The sequence below is a fragment of the Neomonachus schauinslandi genome, chromosome 3 (genome assembly GCF_002201575.2).
Source record: "Neomonachus schauinslandi chromosome 3, ASM220157v2, whole genome shotgun sequence".
NCBI classification, from domain to species: Eukaryota; Metazoa; Chordata; class Mammalia; order Carnivora; family Phocidae; genus Neomonachus; species Neomonachus schauinslandi.
In genome coordinates, this window is record NC_058405.1 from 109,955,730 (window position 1) to 109,973,673 (window position 17,944).

The following is a 17,944-nucleotide window of genomic DNA, read 5'->3' on the forward strand; positions in this document are numbered from 1 at the left end:
CCATGTAACATATGGATTAGGGATAGCGTAGGGGAAGTAAAACCCACTTTATAAATGCCAAATAATATATTTTATTTAATTGCTCATATATTGCACGCCCTTTGCTTTGGTTGCACTCTCCCTCCCCCCCCACTCCAATTTTAAGGAAGTAATACATTTTCTCACCTTTGCCTTTTCTGCCATGATAGGCTATCACTGATAGCATCTGTAGCCTCAAATCCACAAGGTATAAATGGTTTGCTGGTCAGGGTTCAATCAGAAGAGCAGATACAGAATAAAGAATTAGTAAAATGATTACACTTTACACAATTCTCGTTGAGCAAATCTATATAAGCCTGCCATACCTGCATCTGGTGATAAGCCTAATGTCATCAAGGACTTCAGCTGGGAAGGGCAGATAGATGTAAAGGAGTGGAGACCAAAGAACGACAGGAGCCTGTGAGGGCAAACTGGAACCACTGCTGTCCCTCACTGCCTCCATCATCAATGATGCAGGTGATTTGCAGGGAAATGTGGCACCCCTTGTGCACATGTGCAGAGCTCAGGGCTCTGTGTAGTTGAAGGAAGACGTCCTTTAGGTCTGATTACACCCCCAAGATGAATGAGAATATCAACAATTACATAAGTAAGTGAGTGACAACAAGACCCACTCTAGGGTGACTTAGACCATAAAAGTGTCTGCTTCTTCACTACTGCCTTGCAAATCTCACACAAATTTCTCTGGTGGCCCACTCTGACCCAGGAACCTATGGGAAAAGGAATTCTGTGAAATGTAGTTCTAGCTAAGCTAACACAGGCTAAAGATACCACAAACAGTTTCAAGAAGCTTCTGATGGCAAAATGTAATTTGAGAAGTGCTTAGCTAGTCACATTTCCAAAACTGTTCTTGTTCCCCACTCTTAGGAAGCCCTCTGCTCCAGTGGAATCTTCTATGGCTACTCTTGGTGACCTGCACATTGTTTGAGAACTATATTCTGGCAAAATTGAATGATATGAGGACAAGACCACCACCCAATTTCAAGACCTCACCCTCCTTTCCTTTAGTAGTACTATAAAAACAAAAATTGTAAAGAAATTATTTAGGATGTTATGTTCAGAAAGCAGAGTGTGGTCAATGGTTAAGAATGTTGGCTCTGGGGTTAGCCTTGGTTTAAACCCTGGCCCTCCTACCAGTTAGTTAGATGCTCTGGGGCAATCTCTGTTTGAGTTTTATCATCTGTGAAATGGGGATAATAACAACGATGGCCGCCTCTCGAGTGGGCCTTAAATATTTCAAACATATGAGGTGCTTCAATCACTACTGTGCTTACTAAATCTTGGCTAATATAACTACACCAGAAATCCACTTTAATAATAATTTGTTGTACAATATTTCAAAGTCTCCGTGACTAGAAAAAGTGATCTGCCTTTATCTTTTTAAAGATAGCCTGATCTTCAAAAGAAAACACTATGCTGGATATGGTTCTCTATTTTGATACTACACCTTATTATTTATGTTCCTATGAGAGAAACCTGTCCTGAACTGATTTTCTTAAGGCATTTGGCTTTGCCATCTGCTTTAACCTGAATGCCCATGACCTAAATTAAGGTGTTCATCATTCTCTTCTCTTCCTTTATCTCATGGATTTGGACAAGGAGGTTTGCCCTTAAAAAATGTGAGAGGGGCCAATGCATATATCAACAACTACTTAAACCTTTGCTTTTTCTTTTTTTCGGTTATGTTCACTCAAAGCTATTGACATAGGAAGTATTTCCATTGAGTCTGGGAACCACCAGTAGCCCCAAAGTGTTGATCACTTGATGTGTGAATAGATCCTGCTCATCCTGGAAACCCATTCTATGGAATACTACTCTGCCCCACACTTCACGGTAATGAGTTAACGGAAGGTGGCTAGAATACTAGGCAGCTGTCTTTCTGAGCTCTCAAAAGGAGCAGACTGAAATTTAGAGCCAAGTTTGTCCATATTTGACCATTTTCACCTTGTGAAGTTGTGAATGGAATTTCCCACCATGCATGAGGTGGAAAATGTGAGTAATTGCATTTGAATGGAATTTCCCACCATGCATTAGGTGGAAAATGTGAGTAATTGCATTGTGAGTAAAATATATATTTTATTATCATTCTTAGAGTTGAGGAAATTATGTTTTCTAGCTTTGTTGTACATAGATCAAAGAAGAGACTCTCATTTATGCCAGATTTCACTATATCTTAAACGAGCTATTTTTGGTGAGATTATGAGGTAACCAAAACTCTTTCTAGTTTAATTTTACCTTTAACTGGATTCAGATTGCTTTAACTGAAGAGTCAAAGGGCCTGACCTCTAATTCATTAACATAATCAGAAGCACATGTAAGCTACCGGCTGCCAATCTGCTTGCAAGTCAGTGACTACGGGATACACACAGCAGTCTTAGAGGGTTTACTCAGTGGTACTCTGAGGGGATATTTTTAGGTACATGGCAGAGGGGAAAAATAGAAAGGGAAAGAAAGAAATACCATATAGTATGTAAAAGTTTGCATATAAATTGGCATCCAACTTTTCCTAAAGTGTAAGTCAATCATTTTTCAGATGGAAGAATCATGGAAATAACCCCTCCTTGCCCCCACAAATATTCATCCCTAAGTTTTATTTATTCTCTAATTCCTGAAAATTCCAGTGGCAGGTGATTGTAATAGTGCCTTACAAGCCAAACTCTCTTGTGGAGTATTAGTTCTCAAAGCAAATTAACTTTTGGTAAGAATTTAAATAGTAGAGGAGGAGAATATAAGGCTGAAAATGTGCCTCCTGACACACATAGAGGTTAGGAGAGCAGAAAGAAAACCCTTTGTTGAGCTGAAACAAGAGCACATTAAGGTGGGTGATAGCTGAGCACTGCCTGACCCTTAGGGATTCTACCCTAGGAGAATGTTTGCAAATGCCCTCCTTCTCCAGCTTTCTGTTTTACTTCTAAAACATCTCATTTTTGTAGAAACATTCTCATTTTTTGTGAACACCTTAGAGAAATAAATTAGATTAGGTAAAATTCAGGCTTTTATTCTCTTTTCCTGCCATCTGGCAAAAGGAACAAAAATATATGGGATATTTCCTAAAGCGCCATAATAAGAAGTAGTTTATCTCTTTAGTTTTGGTATCGTACCCTACCCTACCTCTTTATTGCTGAAGTCATCCTATCTGATTAACTCACCTGTACATGGTGGAGTCATCAGAACTGATTAACTCTGGTTATTGTAGTCCTCATTGCCTTACTCATATCTTTAGGCAGAGAGATTTGTCCCTGGAGACAAATTTCATGTCTCTTGATTGTTCTTGAATTTACATTGCTTTCGTTTTACAATTTAATTCTCCAAATCATATTTCTGTATTGTACATAAAACTTATGTCTTTGTCTCATAAGTCTGGGGCACGAGAAATATTGATATTTTTGTGATCCAGAAACACCCTTCATCCGTAAACTATCTGAGAGAACGATTTAATTACTTTATTGTTAAGCATTCATTGTGAAGCTATTTTAATCTCACCAAGATTCTCTTTGCTAACTGTTCTCCCACAAATATATTTTGATGAACCAAAAAAAAAATTTTCATTAACTCAGTCCCTGATACAGTAACTGGTAGATAGTAATTACTCAATAATTTGAATGGACTGGTCTGATATTTTATATAAAGCAGCTGAGATTAAATGAGAACGTACCTAATGGCCCAGATCTGAAAAGCTAGCACTAAACCTCCTATAATTAACTCTCAGTAACCATTTTGTGTGTTATCCATTTTGCAGAACATTTACTATTCCACGCCCATTTCCTACTACTCATCACTTACTCCATGGTCACCTGTCTTTCCTACCACCCTTCTCAGGTAGACTTTCTATAACACTGCTCAAAACTCTTATGTGGCTTGAGGTCTTAGTTTTTCTCAAAGCACTGTTGGTATCAGCTGCTTCTGTAACTCCTACATCATTTTTTTCTTTAATCTGTCCTATTTTTGAGAGAACTATGGTAGACAGAGCAACTTTCAAGCCAGAAGGAATTGGGTTAGAATCTCCTGCAGGTATTACCTGCCTTCACATCAATGAGGCGACTAATCCCATGGGGATTCACTGTCTTCACCTATAAACGGATAAATGGATGCAATGGCTGTGTCATAAGGTGCTTTTTGTAGAGTAATAGTTTTCAATAAATTTTCCTTCTTTATACTTTGCTTAATTTCTTTTGCCTCCCTAGTTCGGGACTCTGTGGTTTGTTTGCTGTCATCTTTTATTTCTTTGCTAATGAAAATTATGTTTCCTTCCACTTAACACCAGCGTTATTGCCCAGATGTGGCAAGCATTCCCCTCTCAGGTGTGTTTCCCTGAAAAGCACCTCACCCGTCATTATTATGGACCATGTTATTGGAAAACGGAAAGCGATTTTTCACAAGCGTGTTCTGTTTGAATTAGCATCCCCGACCTCTTTTGGATGACTTGGCATTGGATGGACAGAAATACATGTTTAGTCTTTAGTTCTATACTTTAAATAGAACATCCGGACTCTATGACCTTGTTTTCCATCATTATTTTGCCTAATGATTGGACAACAAATATTTTCATGTTTGTCTCTATTCTTACATGGATGAGAAAGGAAACATTTAGCTCTTAAAGTAAAACAACAACAACAACAAACAAGCAGACAAACAAAAAACTGTTTGCTCTTCAAGACTAGCATTTCTTTCTTTAGTGCCTTGCTATTCAAGGTATGGTTCTTGGATCATTAACATGAGTATTCCTCTGAGAGCATGTTAGAAATGCGGAACCTCAGGCCCTGCCTAGACCTAATAAATCGGAATCCGCATTTCCTCAAGATACCCAAGTCATTTCTATGCACAGTAGAGCTTGAGAACGCCTTTGAAACATATTGATTTAAAAAAAAAAGAAAGAAAGAAAGCCGTTTTTAGCCTGGAAAAAAGACCAGAAAAATAGAGGCAGCATTAAAATATCACTCATAAACTAGCAAATGGGAGGCTGATAGAAAGTCTTACTTTTTAAGCCTGCCATAATAGAAATGATAAACTAATTCCCAGTAGAAGTGACAGCCCACAATGTCACTCATGACAAAAGAGAGGGTAGGGTAGGATTTTCTGCTTAGTGCTGAATGAAGCCATGGAAAATGTTGTTCGTAACCACCCCGATGTTTTAAAGAAAAAATTACCAAGTGACATATTTCTAGATTAAAAGGAAATATTTAAACTGGCTTTCAATATTTAAAGCTTACTTAACTAGTAACACTTCGCCTGACACTGACTCATGTCATTTTATTTCATTCTTCTTTTGATCCATGCAAATAGTTACAAGGTTTAAAATATATCATCATGTCACCTTTTTGAATAGATGAGATGAAAGAATTTTTTAATACTGGGTGATGAACCCTATGGCCAAGCCTTGATGAGACAATGCTGGCAATAAAGCAGTGATTCTAAGCAAGAAGAAAGCCCTTTTCCCCTTTTTACAAATAATGAAAATGCATTATTTATACCTCCTTTTTCAATATTGTTCTCACTGGTAATTGATGAGAAGTTGTGTGACCATTTATTCGAGGTGCTTCTCTGAATGTCGGAGTTGTCTGTCTCGATTTTGTTTGTGGCATCAAAACATGGCAAATCATCAGTATCGTTTGGTTTGGTCCACGATTGGAAAAGATGCCAAGGGTATCACAAGAAGCGTTAACATAAAATAAAATGATTTCTGTTCTGCTTTCTTTTAAACAGACTCGGGCTATTATTATCATTACTTTCCTTCGCTTCCCATGTCAAGAGCTGGGTTCCTTTCCCATACTTGGTATGTAGTACATCTTTTTTCTCGGAGTTAATTCTCCCAGTCTGGTGTGTCAGCCAGGATAAACAACACTTGATGAATGAGACTCAAGGTGTTTAGTCACCTGAAACAGCTGTTTGAAGTAACTCTACACACAGCCTGAGGCCTGTGTTTTCACAGCTGTGAGAACTCTTCAAAAGCTTTCCCTCTTGGCCTCACTCTTTGCTGTGGCTTTAAACTCTTAGCACAAAATCTGGACTATTTCAAAAGAGCAGAATGAAACTAGAGACAGTAATTTTGCATGATTTTGAGCCAAAAATGGCCTAAAATAAATAAATGAAGTACATTTGAAAGTGCTTTACCTAGGTGGGCTATATATCTGAGAATTGTGCTCCCTCTCTACATCCCCATATACTCTCTTAAAAGGGAGATGTGTGGCTGAAACACTACGCTTTGTTTATATGGCAGTATTTTCATTTTCTGTTCTGATCCTCTGACACCAAGGCTAAAATCTTATGAGCTTTGGAACTATATGTACCTGAATTAAGCTCAGGGAGTTGCTGGATGTTTGAGAGAGTTCCAGGCTCATAAATCGACCTAAGGTGATTAAAAATGGCATTCTTTGCCAGCCTGCTTAGGTGATTCAGGCTTTTGAAGTTCCTCTGATGTCTTCTATTGGCCTGGCATGCTTAACTCATAGAGCAAACTTAAATGTGACCACTACATTTGTTATAAGGCCCAGACTTCCTTGGGTCTGTTTCAACAGCAGCTGTTTTTCTTCCTCTTGTATATAATGAAAAGGACATAGTTGCTTCTCACAAAGAATCCCGTTACTTCTTGCTAAAGAGATGTAAAGATCTCATTTTTGTTCAGAATGACAATTTCTCTTTTTTTTCTTTAATTTAGAGATTTTGTTTCTGAATTTTGGAAGTAAAGTACACTTACCTTTTATAAAATTTTTGTATGATTCGTAATAAATATGCTTCCAACCATTCTCCTGTATTTAATTAAACAGAATCATTGCTATGGTTTATCCATTCACTTTACGAATATGAATTTAGTGTCTGATAGGTGCCAAGAATTGGGTTAAGTGCTGAGAATATAGAAGTAAAATAGACAAGGTTCTGCCACCACATGGCTTAACAGCTTAATATCTAATTGGGAAACATGCATTAAATAAGGAACAAAACAAATAATGAGTATTTTACAAGCACAGTAAGGGCCACAAAGGAAGGGCCAGGATGGAATGAGAGCACAGAATCTTTAATGGTAACTCTCTCACTTTCTCTGAAGCCTTTGATTTGAGGATAATGTTAAAATTAACATTGATAATGATTTTTTATTATAGTATTATCTTAGTGCATTAGTTATTATAAGAAAGTCCTTTTTTATTATTATATATTTCATGTTGACTCACGCAGTACTTCGACCATTATATGTTTCTGAATCTCAGTGTTCATAAATATGTTAAATTTAAATACATTTTTATTATCCTCAAATATTTATGTAAAATATTCAGCATACTTGACACGTGGCATTGGGGAACTATGGAGTTTATGCTGCTTTGTTTAGTCAGGTCTTCTTCTCTGAATGATTTCCAATGACAAAGATAGAGTCAAGTTAAATAAATTTATTTATTCATTCACTGCACAATTTACTGGCTACCTAATATGTGCCATGTTTGTATTCCCAGGAGGGAATACAAACTGAATAAATTACAGCTCTTGTATTTGTAAGCTAACAATTATTTCTGTGACTAATAAACTCTGAAGTTTCAGTGGCCAAACAGGAGTGGGCACATTGCAGCACCAAGGGTCCCTGCCTGAGTCTTACACCCCTTGAAGTAAGAGTGGTGGTTTCTTTTCTGGATGGTTGAAAAAAAAAATCAAAACAGGAATACTATTTCATGATACCTGAAAACTATATGAAATTCAAACTTCAGTACCAGAAATAAAGTTTTAATGGAACACAGCCACATCCATTCATCTACATATGGTCTTTAGCTGTTTTGCTCTACAATATCAGAGTTGAGGAGTGGCAACAAAGATCATAGGGCCCACAAAGCTGGAAATATTTACTATCTAGCCCTTTATAGAAAAAGTTTAGATCAACAGATCCTTGGTCTAATATAATCAAAGTATATTTCTTATTAATAAAATGGTTTTTCCTGATCCATAAGCATCCCTCCTCAAAAGAGTGATTCAGGGACTCAGAGTGTCTCTGTTTCTGGTCTCTGGGAGCCATCTTTAACATGGTGTCGCATAGTGGCTGTGCTTATCTGCAGCATGCTGGAAGGACAAAAGCATAGTGGATAATGTATGAGCAGGGTTTTTTAGAATGAGGTCCGGATGTATAATACACATCGATTCAGCTCACAGTAGTTTAGCTGGAATGCAATCTTATAGCCACACTTAACTATAAATAAGACAGGGGACTTATGACAAGGAATAGAGGAAAAGGCCTTAGAAATCAGCCACCAGCGTCTGCTATAATTTTTCCCCCCAAATCATTAACCATATGAGGTAAACACATAAAATGATAATTACCTTATTCTGTAATGATTTAATTCATGGAGTTATATCAAAGGTAGAGCAAAAGCAGGAAGAAATAAATTAAAGATTTCAGCTAATGGTAAACTCAAGAAAGTTGCTACAAAGAAAAGAGAGTAGCATGCAAAGGTTATAACATAAATATTGTAAGTTCCATGACAGCAATTTATATAGAGTGCTAATGAAACTCTGAGATGCTAGTGGGAGAATCTAACTTTGCATGGGTGAATCAGGAAAGTATTTACAGAGGGACTGTCATTTTCATGATAAAATAATAATAGCTACTGTTTATTGAGCACATATGTTTAAGACACAATAGGAAATCATCATGTATTAAATACTTTTATTTATCAATCACCAAAAACATATAAGGTAGGTTTTATCACCATTTTATCAATGGAAATAGTAAAACTAGGATAGATCAATATTTTTGTTTCCTCAAGGTCACATTTCTAGCAAATTGGGACTTTAAGCCACATCTTTCTGAAGACAAAACCTGTGCCCTTGACTCTCTGTCACACTGTACACATAGGATACCAGATGGATAACAGGACAGGGCCACTCCTTGTAGAGCGCTATTTATATGCAAATCACAGGGCTGGGTAAAACAGAACACATGGAGAACAATAAATAAGTCTAGGTCACGAGAATATGTGGTAAACATGGAAGAAAGTTAGATGATGAGGATAGAAGGCAGGTTGGACATCAGTCTAGAGTTATGGGGATCCAGGAAATATTTTATGTGGGACACTAACAAGATCAAATTTGGGTTTCCAAGAAATAACTTGGATATCTAGTGAAGGCAAATTGGACTGGAGAGATAATGGAATTTTTGAATGGACAGATAAAACAAGTATATTCCTAGGGGGTAAATTTTCTTAGAATAGATCATTTGTAAAACAGAAAGTGGGTGAGAATTTCCCCAATCAACTAAATTTTTAATGTAATTTATTTCAGTAGAGAAATAGTAGGAATTTTTAAAAGTCACCTCATGTTTTGTTTTGTTTTCACTTTGTTTTGTTTTGATTTTTAGTACGTGATAGACTTAGATTAACAAAGTTGCCATGGACAAACTTGTGAAGTAGCTTTGATTCACAAAACATTTAAGGAAGACTAGGATCTTCATTATTTTCTTAGGTGGAACTTTTATAGGCTGAAAACAGCAAAAATGAAACCCCTTATGGACACTAATGCAAACATTACCTGGCATTTGTACAAAAATTTTATGAGTTCTTTCTCACCATAAAGGGCAGTGCTCTTTTATTACTCAATTTAATTAAAACTTGTTCTAGAGACCACCTATATGCAACACAACCTCTTCTCACTTCCATAATTCTAGCAGAGAAGGGCACCTCAGATCTTTGCTTTGGGGATCTTCAGTGTTTTCCTTCACTCTCCTTTCTAGGCTTGTGGAATGGACTATTGGTTTTCTTGATAATAATCAAAATCTTTTTCCCTGGTCAATTAATATTTTGGCTTATAGATTTCATGATTCTAAGACTTAGTATTTCTTTGTGCAATTGACTAGCTTATAAGTAAAGGGTTTTATATAGAGCTTAAATTTTATGTTTGCTATACTTTTTAAGCATAAACACACTTTAGATATTAAATCAATAATATGAAATTTGAATTTGTTTTACTCTAAAGCTATTCTATTGCAATAGGACCCCAGGGTATATGTATATTTTCTGAGCTACATAGTTGAATTTTGTTGTTGTCAGAATCACGTTTTCTCTTAAAATGGTCTCTTATGACCAGGGATTTGCTGAAGTTCTATCCTTCTTTACTGTCATTGCCATTGATCAATATACTGCTTGATATATAATAAGCAAATAGTACATGCTAGCTAATATTATTTAAGGTAATAATAATGTTATACTTTTTTAAATAAAAATCATCCTGACCATACCAAGAGGGTTCTTTTGGAGGGCACCTGGGTGGCTCAGTCAGTTGAGCATCAGACTCTTGATTTTGACTCAGGTCCTGATCTCAGGGTCCTGGGATTGAGTCCCACTTTGGGCTCCACACAACCGGGGAGCCTGCTTGAGGATTTCTCTCCCTCTCTGCCCCTCCTCCTGCTTGTGCTTGCGCTCTCTCTCTAAAATAAATAAATCTTAAAAAAAAAAAAAAGAGGGTTCTGTTGGGGATAATAACCTAACCCAATCTTAGAAGGAGTCCTGGAGCCAGGATATTCCTGCAGAGTTGTCCCAAATAGAGGGGGGATGTCATGAACTTTTGTAGCTCCCCATTGCCTAGTCATTGAATGTGAACTGCTCTTGGGGTCAAGGTATAAACTTAGGTTGAACAGCCTCCTCATCTAAGGACAACTCAGCTTAAGCCATCATCAGCCAACACTCCTGGCAGTTTGGGAAATGAGTGCTTAGTCTTGAAGTGAGGAAGGAGGTATTGATAGTGAACCCAAAATTTCGCTAGCCTAAAACATTGTATCTACTAAAAATAGCTTAAATTCTTTCTTGAATTGCACTAAAAAGCACTATAAAATAGTTTGGGTAATTGTTCTTAAGAAATGTTTGCTATAAGATTGATGGAAGAATTATATGTTGTTTAGTTGTTTGTTCCACCAAAGGTGATAGTCAAGTAACAAGTAAGCATACACACAGATAGAATGAGAGAAATATGAGATAGAAAGAAGGGATTATTCCGTCTATCTCCATCAACTTTCATCCATATCTAGGAGACTACATATAAATGCAAGATTACATGTTCAGTGTACTTGAGGACCTAGGGATCTTCCTTTCTGTTAATCATTTTTCAAAATAGTAATAAAGGAATAGTGTCCACTATTTTAACTATGAAAAATCACATGATAATCCACCTTGAGTCTTTTCTAAACAAATTCTCTAGGCTTTTGTTAACCATATAACTATAAAATAAGACATGTTACAGCCAAATGAAGACAAACAGAGAGTAAATAAAATAAATGAATATGGGGCACCTGGGTGGCTCAGTCGGTTGAGAGTCCAACTCTTGATTTCGACTTAGGTCATGATCTCAGGGTGGTGAGATCGAGCCCCTCATCAGGCTCTACACTGAGCATGGAGTCTGCTTTCCCTCCCTCTCTACTTCTCCCCCTGCTCTCTCTCTCTCAAATAAATAAATAAAACTTTAAAAAATAAAAAAATAAATGAATATAAAACATGATTGCACAGTGATTTCATGGTGATGATTGCTGGTGATGAGTTCTGCAATAAGACAATTAGGTAGAGAAAAGACACAGAGACTGTTGGCATGGTAGCATTATAGATAGTGAGGATCCTTCCCCAAAAATGTACCATTTCAGTATAGGCCTGAAGGAGATGAGAGTGTAGTCTTCGCAGATATCAATGATGAAGAGTGCCCCAGGAAAAGAGAATAGCAAATGCGAAAGACCCTAGGTGAGGGTACATGCCTGTGTGTTCAAGGAATAGTAAAGAGTGAAGAGAGGAGAGAGGGTGTGAGTATGGGAAATAGTTTTAAGCCATTAATAAATACTTCAACTTTTATTCTTCGTAAAATGAGAAGCCATTGGAGTAGAAGATCTGGTTTTGTTTTATTTTGTTTTCAAACATTTTATTTATTTTAAAGATAGGTAGAGAGAGAGAACACAAGTGGAGGAAAGAACAGAGAGAGAAGGACAAGCAGACTCCGCACTGAGCTCAGAGCCCGAGGTGGGGCTTGATCCCACAACCCTGAAATCATGACTTGAGCTGAAATCAAGAGGTGAAAGCTTAATTGACTGAGCCACCCAGGCACTCCAAGATCTGATTTTGTTTTAAAAGGATCACACTTATTGTTGTGCTGAGAATAGACTTAGGAAGGCAAGGGCAGAAGTGGAAAAATCAGTTAGGAGTCTAGCATAATAGTTCAGGCAAGAGATCATGGCAGGTGGGATATGATGGTATCTGTGGAATGTTTGAAAAATAGTCAGATTATGGTTGTATTCTGAAGGTAGAGCTGCCAGAATATTTTGTAGATTGTGATTGAAAAAGAGTTAGAGATGGCTCAATTTTATTACATTGAGTATTTGGAAGGATGGCAATGTCATTTCTGAGAGCGGAAAGACAGTGGAAGGGAGAAGTAGGTGTTGAGAAAAGACCAGAAACTCAGTTTGGGCATTGCTCTTAGATATCCAAGTAGAGGCAACACATCAGCAGCTGAATACGTGAGCGTGGAATTCAGGGGACAGGTCTAAACTGAAAATGTGCATATGGGGCATGACTGCATGAAAGAGCTCTGGGAATACAGGTGAACAAACAAAAAACAGTACTGAAAAAGAGCAGCCTAAAAGGGAGGAGAAAAGCCAGGAGAGGGTTATGGCTTGGAAGACAGTGAAGAAAACATTTTGAAGATTTTTTTAGACTGTAACATGCAGAATATCCTTTAAACTGTAAACCAATTTTGAAGAAGTATTTAGCTTTAAAGCAGTAATCCAATAAACCCATAAATATGTTCTTAATCTATTAGGTGCAGGTTATGTGGTCAATATCTGCCAAAGTAAGACAGTTCTAGGTTTGTTGAAAGTTCAGATTCCTATAAGATTGTGAGTATGTTATTTTATCAATAGTATTTGTTTAAAAGAGGATCAGTATTTGCATTGTTTTTTTCAATTTCTGTGTAAAATGGTCATATTGATATTGCTCTTAACAATGAAGTAACAGTGCAGGAAAAAAACAAAACAAAACATCGGGTCATGATCATATAAAAGTTTAGAAATACTCAACTTTTTAGGACCTAGAATACAGAATAGATGATGGTCCCTAGAATTTAAGCTCTTCTTATATAAGCAAATATAATACTCACTTTGTATTAAACAAAATAGTGTCTCTCTAGCCCCTTGATTAATTTGGGCAACTGTCTTACAGATCTCATTCCTCTCATTTTTGACTTTCATGTTGTTAAACTATAATGCCGTTAACATCTATTTTAAGTAATCTCCCTCCCCTGGTGATTGATGTTAGATACAACAATTATGATGCCAATGCTGGGAATAATTCTTCACAGATGTTGTCAAATTACAGTTTAAATGGGGAAAAGAGTTTCTTTTTTCCGGCCACCCACTCTTGAAATAGGTGCATGGTGCCGTGCATCCTGTGCTATAGGTATGCCAATTCCCCATCCTGTTGCTCATCTGGTTTAAATGACTTCCATTTGCTATTTCAAAGAATGACAGAATTTTATGTACAGACTGCTTTGCAGGTAACAAAATGCAATAATCCAGCCTTGAATTTTAACTGGCAAAGGGAAGTCCATTGGGTCTGGCACAGTCATGCTGATTTTTCCCTTATTATAAAACACCATTTGCCATTACTAATAAAAAAATTGAATAATATGATGACTATGATTTACTTCAAACTATTGCAGAGAAGGAAAGTGGTCTTGAGTTGGTAGTTGTTGAGGCTGGGTGAGAGATAAGATTGAGTTTGGTTCTTGATCTGTTTAACATTACATTAACAACAACAACAAAAACATTAAGAATAAAAGCAGATATAATGTTATTTTAACCCTTCATAAACCGTTATGTTCTCATTGGAAGGAAATACAGAAATTCCACAGGTAATTCTCCTCTTGGTTATTTAAAGGAATGAAGTCATATTTTCTTGGCCATTCAGTTTGGATCAGTAGATTATTGTATGCATTCCTTTAGTTTTGCATTTATTTATTTAAGTGAGTTCATTGCAATTCTCAGCAGGAAAAGAGGGAAAGATATGAGATGAAGAACAGAAGAAAGAAAAGGAAAATTGGGTTGCCAAATAAACAAGTAAGGTCAGAAAAAAGATTTGGGGATTTACGTTTTAGCCCCACCTCATACCTGACATAATTGTAAGCCAAGAAAATTTGATCTATGTTTTAGCTGAAATTCCTCTACCTGCATAAACTGAGGCTGATTATTTGAGGTATTCCCATAGAGGTGTCAGGAGGCTCTATTAATAAATGTTGGTCCAGAATATAAACTTAAAGATGCTCCATATCTCCCATTGGAGTGGGAGTAATGACAAGTAATTTTTGTTCTATGGCATAATTTATTTTAAATACAGTCTCCCTACTCAAGGTAGAAATATTTTAAGTGGAAATTTTTTTTTTCTCTCTTTGAACTACAAATTGTCAAATGTTCACCTGCTCTAATATTGCCAATATATCTTGGCAATATTTCATTGAAGGCATTCCACCAATGGTCTGTTTTTTTGTATGTGATAAATCTCTAAAGAGAACATTACTTTCCTTTACATCACCTGCCAATATCTCAAACCATAATAATCAGGAAGTATTTCTAAGTGTCTACTTAAAATCCTTACAACTGCAATTTAATATCATTAATCTTGAATTTTCAAGGCATTTCCACCAATCTTATTTCATCATTCTTATTATTTTCTGAAAGACTCAAATATACTTTTGCTTATAGTAACTTGAATAGGCTTAACTATAAGGCTTCGCAGGCAAGAAACTGAAAGAGAAAGAGAGGAGGATGGAAGTGGAAGAATCCAGGGACACGGGGACTTAACTGATGGTTTGACTACTCTCTGATGAAGTGCATACAACCCAGGTTTGACTGTCTTAAAAAGAAGGATAAATCCAAGCTCGGCCAACACCTGTATTCAAGGCAATACAATCTTAAAGGAGGTATGGCAACTGAGGTCTTCAAGCAGTTGTGAAACTGTACATTTAGTTTGTATTAGTGACTAGGAGTATAAAGAAAGGAAGAGGTGCGTGGGGGTTGGGTGTGTGGTTATAGGATTCTGAAGAGCTAAACAAGATTGTGGTAGATCAATTACAACCATGTCCCCAATTCTCCACCTTACCTTATATCCACATCCTTTATAATATGACTTTGCAACTTTTCTCATTGAGCAAGTAGATAGAATCTGTTGTTCTATCCTTTGTATCTGGATTGGCCTTGTAACTTGTTTTGGTGGATGGAAAGCATACTTCCATGCTCTATCCCAGACCTCTGCCAACATGTTCTGTGTAAGAATGGGCTAATCTGCTCAAGGGTGAGAAATAAGTGGAGGTAAACTGAAGTACCCAACCAACCCCAGAAAGAGCCATTAACTAAATATAACTGAGAGAGCCAGCAGAGACCAGAACGACTGACCAGCTAAGCCCAGTCTCAACCATAAATTAAAGAAATAGGTGTTGTTTTAAGTCACTAAATTTTGGAATTATTTGTAACACAGCAATGGATAGCAGATATTTGGAAAATAAAATAACATTTAATAGCTAAACAAGTAAATAATGCAAATTTAAGTGGGAAAAATGTTCCAAATACAATTTTATGCCATGAAGTTGGAGGCCTTTCAGACAAGATTTCTAGGGATGGCCTCTCTGAGGTTGATATTTGAGCAGGAATCTGAATTATGTGGGGTCACTAGCAATGGGGAGAGGTAAATAAGGGAGTAGATAACCCATATAAAGTGGTTATATGAAGATCAATAGAGAGCACTATCTATAAATACTCTACCAATGTACAGATTTGCTTAAGCTATTCCTTGTGTTTTTGAATCATCATGCCAAATATATTCACCTTCTGCACTCAAAAATCAGAATGAATATAGATTTAAATATCTACTGTTATGCTACACATCTTCAAAAATAGTAACACATTTTTTTTAAAGATTTTATTTATTTATTTGAGAGAGAATGAGAGAGAGAGAACACATGAGAGGGGATAGGGTCAGAGGACGAAGCAGACTCCCTGCCGAGCAGGGAGCCCGATGCGGGACTCCATCCAGGGACTCCAGGATCATGACCTGAGCCGAAGGCAGTCGCTTAACCAACTGAGCCACCCAGGCGCCCCGATAGTAACACATTTTTAAACATGAATTAAACATGATTAAGTAGATTTCATCATTCATTAAGAAAACAGATTCAGATCTGTCATTAAGTTACCTCAGATTAGGAAGCCTATTTAGTTTTTAGTATGTAAACAAAACCAAATAGAACTTTGGAAGACAAAGATAAGGAATACAAGAACCAAATTTGCTATTTGTCTGGAGTTGAGAGAAAGACACAAGTGAAACAACAATTAAAGTATGCATGGTCTCTCCAAAGAGAGAAACATCGTTTTTAGCATCAAGAAAGGCATTTCACACAGGGTCAGTAATAGCTTCCTGTCCAATGTAAAGGCTGTCCAATGATGAATTCTTTTTTTTTTTTTTTTCCTGTAAAGGAGGTAAATGTCACATAACATAAAATTAGCCATTTAAAGTGTGAAATTCAGTGGCATTTAGTACATTGGGTGAGTAAAATTCCTTTGTACAGATATACCATATTTTGTTCATCCATTCATCCACTCTTGGAAATTGAGTTGTTTCTGTGTTTTGGCTATTGTGGATAGTGCTGCTATGAACTTTCACATTTCAGGATTTGTTTGAAGACCTGTTTACAATTCTTTGGGGTATAAACCTAGGAGTGGAATTGCTAGGTCATATCATAATTCTACTTTCTAGATGAATTCTTGATGTGGGTGTTCGTAAGTTGAAGATACAAAAAGGGCATGAATGAATATGAGACGGCATGAAAAAATGCCACTCTTGGGGACAGGCATTATCTGATATGGTAGCAACAAAGGGCAAGTATAAGGAAGAGGTAGGGTAGGATACTAGAGATTTACATAGGAATTTGATCACAAAGGACCTTATGGATGATGACCCTTCAATTTCACCCTATAGGGATCTTTCACGATAAAAATTCCAACTTGCAGACTCAAATCCACCTAGTCTATGAGTGAACCCAAATAAAAACAAGCAGTATATATCAGACACAGTTGTGTAGATTTATTTACATTTCAAAGCCTAAGTGTAAATACACATACCCACATACATGTAGATACACATATAATGCAAATACATATATTCAGTGATGACCTGTAGTGGAGATTAAATTGCAACCAGTACAGAGAGACATATGATGAGTTTTGTAGATTAGAAAAGTTACCATGACAACAAACAGGTGAAGAATTTTATGGCAGTGATGGACATGAGGTTGCACCTGAAGGCAAAAAGAGAGGAAGCTAGTCAGGCACAATGTGCTGAAAGCTTCAACAAAAGCAATGCTCCTGGGGATTCTGTGTAAGAACCATATTGTAGAGATTTTTTTTTAAAGATTTTATTTATTTATCTGACAGAGAGAGACACAGCGAGAGAGGGAACACAAGCAGGGGGGGTGGGAGAGGGAGAAGCAGGCTCCCCGCAGAGCAAGGAGCCCGATGCAGGACTCGATCCCAGGACCCTGGGATCATGACCTGAGCTGAAGGCAGTCACTTAACCAACTGAGCCATCCAGGTGCCCATCATATTGTAGAGATTTTAAAGGATGGAATTCATAGTTCGATTTGGTGTTTGGGCAAGTAAGGGGTATCAAGGATGACCTCTTATTTTCATATCGAAATGCTACGGAGACACTTTATGAATAGCTTTCAGTAAGCCTGCATTATGAAAGCCAACATAAAGATCGTAGTCCATAAAAAAAAAATTCTGTGAAAAGCAAACAAACAAATAGCTTCTTTCTTCCTCATAAATAACTTGGAAAACTCCTTCCCAAACTGTCAGAGATACTTTGGGGAATGCCTACATTATTTCCTTTTGACAAGCTCTGTGTAAATTTTTCCAATGTGA